Consider the following 6,000-nt stretch of genomic DNA (forward strand, 5'->3'; position numbering starts at 1 on the left):
AGAGTCTCTCCTCCAACGCTAAAGAGTTGCTAGTGATAGACAGGGTAGTCAATTATTTTCTAGTTTTTCTTCAAAATCATGACGTAAAGGTTTTCTCTGATAATAAAATCGCAGTAGCTTACGTGAACCACCAAGGGGGTACACGATCAAGATCTCTGATGAGAGTGGCGGATCATCTCTTTCATGTCTCTGAATGCCATCTTCGTTCGCTAACAGCCCTTCATATAAAGGGAAATGAAAATTCAACGGCTGACTACTTAAGCCGCTATACCCTGAGAAAGGGGGAATGGGAACTAAATCAGGACATATTCTCCCAAATTGTCCAAAGATGGGGACCTCCAGTAGTGGACTTGTTTGCTACAAAGTTAAATCGGAAAACTCAGCTCTTCTGTTCCCTGGATCCCAAAGAAAAACCCCTGGCAGTAGACGCTCTCCAGATACCTTGGGGGTTCAGCCTACCCTATGCCTTTCCCCCGTTAACCATTCTTCCTATTGTTATCAGGGAGGACAAGGCGAGAGTTTTGCTGGTCGCACCTTTTTGGCCCAGGAGGCCCTGGTTCTCATGCCTCAGGAGCATGTCTGTGTCAGATCCTTGGGTTCTACCAGAAGGTCCGGATCTCCTCTTCCAGGGTTCAATAGTCCATCCTCAAGTGTCTGGCCTCCACTTGACGGTATGGAACTTAAAGGGGAGCTATTAAGAAAAAAAGGGATTCTCCCAAGGCTTAGTGACAACCTTAATGTGTAGCTGTAAGCCTATTACAACCAGAATTTATGCGAGAACCTGGAAGAAGTTTTTATCTTTTTCTGGTTCCTGAGTCGGTGAGGAGGCTTCAATAAGTAAAATTCTAAAATTTCTGCAAAAAGGTCTTGAGTTAGGGCTAGCCACTAGCACCCTGAAGGTTCAGGTGTCCGTCTTAGGCGCCTTATATAGCTGTGATCTGGCGAGTAATTATTGGATTTCTCATTTCATTAAAGCCGCCTTTAGGTCCAGGCCCATTGTCAAAAGCAATTGGTACCCTGGGATCTAAATTTGATCTTAAAGTATTAACTGGTCCACCCTTTGAGCCAATAGTTAGCCACTCTTAAGTCCCTCTCCTTTAAAACTGCTCTTCTGATAGCTTTAACATCTGCTAGGAGTGTTAGTGGTATTCATGCCCTGTCTGCAGCCTTGCCCTTCACTCAGATGGTGGATGATAAAATAATTCTTAAACATTATCCTGCCTATCTCCCTAAAGTAGCTACCCGTTTTCACAGACTCCAAGAAGTAGTCCTACCCTCCTTCTGCCCTAATCCGGGTAACGGGAAAGAAGAAGTTTCATACACTAGACCTAAGGAGATGTGTAATTAGGTACCTCTTGTTCACCATAGAGTTTAGAAAAGACAGTTTGTTATTTATATCCTACCAAGGTGTTAGGAAAGGCTCTAAGGTCACAAAGTCCCACCATAGCTAGATGGATCAGGGAGGCTATTTTCCTAGCTTATACATCCAGCGGTGAGGAAATACCACAAGAATTGAAGGCTCACTCCACCCGGGCAGTGACGACCTCCTGGGCGGAGAAGATGGGTGTCTCGATAAAAGACATATGTAAGGCTGCTACCTGGTCTTCTCCGTCTACCTTCTATAGGCACTATAGACTGAATTCAGATGTTTAGTCTGATCTCACTTTTGGGAGAAGGGTGCTCCAAGCTGTAGTCCCTCCCTAAACTTCTTGATCTCTGTAATTCTCTCGTGGTGCTGTCATGGTCGACCGATAGTCATAAGTTACTTACCGGTAACGGGATTTTTCGGAGACCATGACAGCACCCTTATATTCCCTCCCTTCACATTGGTGGGAGCACTCCTTGTTTATTAATTTTCACTCTTAAGTTGGTGATTTATAGAAATGTTGATTTATCATGTTTTGCTATGTCTAATAACCTGGTGTTCCTCTCTATGCTCTGTAATCCAAACTGAGGCGAGAAGAGAGGGCCGCCCCTTTTAAGCCTGTAGGTTTCCTGTCCTTGGTGGGCGGATCCCCTCTCTCGTGGTGCTGTCATGGTCTCCGAAAAATCCCATTACCGGTAAGTAACTTATGACTTTTTTCTTCAATGCCCAATGGTATAAAATTATGTGACACACCTGTGGTGTCAATATGATCACTGCATCCCTAGATGAATTCATTGAGAGGTGTAGTTTGTAAAATGAGGTCACTTATGGGGGGTTCAGCTGATCTGGCACCTCAGGAGCTCTACCAATGTGACATGGCACCCTCAAACCAGTCCAACAAAATCTAAACTCCAATATGGTGCTTCTTTCCTTCTGAGCTCTGCACTATGCCTCAAAAGTAGTTTTTGACCTCATACGGGGTATCTGCATACTCAAGAAAAATTGCACAACAAATTTTGGGGTCCGTTTTCTCCTGTTACCCTTGTGAAAATGCAAAATTTTGTGTTAAACATTCTTGTGGGAATTTTTTTTATTTTAACGACTCAATGTTGTAAACTTCTGTGAAGCACTTGGGGGTTCAAAGTGCTCACCACACATTTAGATAAGTTCCCTGAGGTGTCTAGCTTCCAAAATGGTGTCACTTGTGGGGGATTTCCACTGTTTAGGCACATCAGGGGCTCTCCAAATGCAACATAGCGTCCACTAATTATTCCCGCAAATTTTACATTTGAAAAAGTCAAATGGCACTCCTTCCCTTCCGAGCGTTGCCATGCGCCCAAACAGTGGTTTTTCCCCACATATGGGGTGTTGGCTTACTCGGGAGAAATTGCACAACAAATAGTATGTGACAATTTCTCTTGTTACTCTTATGAAAACACAAAATTGGGGGCTGAAAAACATTTTTGTGGGAAAAATGAGAAAATTTGATTTTTACGGCTCAATGTTATAAACTTCTGTGAAGCACCTGGGGGTTCAGGGTGCTCACCACACATCTAGATAAGTTCCCTGAGGGGTCTAGTTTCCAAAATGGTGTCAATTGTGGCGTGTTTCCACTGTTTAGGCACATCAGGAGCTCTCCAAACGCGACATAGCGTCCACTAATTATTCCAGCAAATTTTACATTCAAAAAGTCAAATGGCGCTCCTTTAGTTCCAAGCCCTTCTGTGTGCCCAAAGAGTAGTCTTCCTCCACATATTTGGTATCTGCGTACTCAGGATAAATTGCACAACAAATTGTATGATGCAATTTCTCCTGTTACCCTAGTGAAAATACAAAATTTGGGGCTGAAAAAAAAACAAAACATTTTTGTGGAAAAATGTGATATATTAATTTTCACGGCTCAACGTTATAAACTTTTGTGAAGCACCTGGGGGTTCAAAGTGCTCATGACTCATCTAGATAAGTTGCCTGAGGGGTCTAGTTTCCAAAATTGTGTCACTTGTGGGGGGTTTCCACTGTTTAGGCACATCAGCGGCCCCCCAAATGTGACATAGCATTCGTTAATTATGCCAGCAAATTTTACATTCAAAAAGTCAAATGGCGCTCATTCCCTTCTGAACCCTGCCGTACGCCCAGTGGTTTTCCCCCACATATTGGGTATTGGTGTGCTCAAGAGAAATTGCGCAACAAATTTTGAGGTCCATTTTCTCCTGTTACTTTTGTGAAAGTAAAAAAAATGGGTCTAAAGTAACATTTTTGTAAAAAAAAAAAAGTTAAATGTTTATTTTTTCCTTCCACATTCCAAAAATTCCTGTGAAGCACCTGAAGGGTTAATAAAGTTCTTGAATGTGGTTTTGAGCACCTTGAGGGGTGCAGTTTTTAGAATGGTGTCACTTTTGGGTATTTTCTGTCATAAAGGCCCCTCAAAGTCACTTCAAATGTGATGTGGTCCCTAATAAAAATGGTTTTGTAAATTTTGTTGTAAAAATGAGAAATCGCTGGTCAACTTTTAACCCTTATAACGGAAAAAAAAATTTAGTTCCAAAATTGTGCTGATGTAAAGTAGACATGTGGGAAATGTTATTTATTAACTATTTTGTGTGACATATCTCTCTGATTTAAGGGCATAAAGATTAAAATTTTGAAATTTGCAAAATTTGCACCAAATTTCCGATTTTTTCACAAATAAACAAGTCATATCAAATAAATTTTAGCACTATCATGAAGTGAAATATGTCATGTAAAAACAGTCTCAGAATCACCGGGATCCGTTGAAGCGTTCCAGAATAATTACCTCATAAAGTGACAGTGGTCAGAATTAAAAAAAAAAAAAAAAAAATTGGCCAGGTCAGGAAGGTGAAAACAGGCTCCAGGGTGAAAGGGTTAAACACATTGGAAGCCTTTGCAGGTGTTTAAGTATTCTAATTTACTGAGATAATGACTTTCGTGTTTTCATTGGCTGTAAGCCATAATCATCAACATTAACAGAAATAAACACTGGAAATAGATCACTCTGTTTGTAATGACTCTATATAATATAGGAGTTTCACTTTTTGTATTGAAGAACTGAAATAAATTAACTTTTTGATGATATTCTAATTTAGTGACAGCACCCTGGAATTAATGGTGCATTAAAATGTTACACATATTGGCACAGTAAAACAGTGTCCAATCTTAATTTTTCACTAGGGTATGTTATCTCTGTGCATGTTAGATTCCCTAACAAGAACAAGAACTAATTGAAGGAAAACAAACATGGTGCTCCATAGCAATTAAAAAAATAACATAATAAAATAGAGGTGCTGGCTGAAGTGCAAAGTCAACTTTTATACTGGTAAGTTAATTTTTAACATTGCCCAATGTATTACTCATACCTTTAAATAGGATTTAGGATTGGTTTGTTCAGATGACTATTTGTTTTGCTTTTTTTTCTCTTTGTATGGACTGAATGTTCATCTGAAAAAAATTTAAAAATATGCACTAGTCTCTTCCGTATTTTGAATGACTTGCGCATCCAGTCCTATGGTTGTGCAAAAAAAAAAATTGATTCCATGCAAATCAAATGGATACATTACAATCATTAACAAGTAAAATAGTTTTTGGTCTAATTTCTTACAAGTTCTGGGGCAAACGTAGAGGATGAAATACTGGTCAGCCATTTTTTGGTGTTCCTCCAGAAGAGGTTAGAACAAGGATCTACCAGTGCTCTTAAAGCGCACCTGTCAGCAGGATTGTGCTCAGTAACCAAATACACTGTCAGGTGGGCGACATTACACCACCAGATAGAGCCCGCCCCACAGGCCGCCCCGAAGCACGAGCATATCATTATCTCCAAACTGAAAGTAAAGATTACACAAGAACCACAGGACGTATTTCATCAACAAAGGTATCATTTTAATCAGTGTAATATTGAAAAAAGGGGTTAATGGGCACTAGTCTCCAGAGTATTGTGACTGGCTGGTTGGCTCAACTGTGACAGGAATTTCCTGATGGTGCAAAAGCCGTCAAATATTCAAGCAAATAAGAAGAAAATAGAAAGGCAGCAACTCACTGATCCTGTTGCAATTAAAAGTCCTTTAATCCAGAAAAACTGCTAATCTAGTAAGCGGTACATTGCAAGGCAAGAGTGAGCAGTGCGGGGAGAGGGGAAGAGGAGGACGGCTGTTTCACACCTCTGTGGTGCTTCTATGGGTCCAATCTGAGGTCAATGAGTGGGTATTTCCTTTTATCAGGACATGACACACGTGCATAATTAAAAACAAAATGTCCATGCAGATTAAAAACATCTCAAGTGCAATAAATACTAACAAGGTCATTATTACTACAGAAAGACTGACATGTCCAATTTGTGTGTTTTATCTGAGACCTTTTTACATGCCTCTTTTAATAACACTAGGGGATACCCACTTGTTCAGCAGCTTGTTGGCAAGTTCTTCCGCTTGTTCATCAAATGTCACATCTGTATTATTGATCTTTCTTAGTCTAAGAAACTGACCGTAAGGCATACTTCTTTTCGTATGCTGTGGATGGGCGCTGTCATAATGAAGCAACAAATTGGTTGCTGTTACTTTCTTAAAAGTTTTGGTGTTAATGTTGCCATTAACAATATTAATTTTCACATCCAAGAATTCTAG

The sequence above is a fragment of the Phyllobates terribilis genome, unplaced genomic scaffold (genome assembly GCF_046119375.1).
Source record: "Phyllobates terribilis strain yellow unplaced genomic scaffold, ASM4611937v1 Scaffold_2__4_contigs__length_985480577, whole genome shotgun sequence".
Classification (NCBI taxonomy): Eukaryota; Metazoa; Chordata; class Amphibia; order Anura; family Dendrobatidae; genus Phyllobates; species Phyllobates terribilis.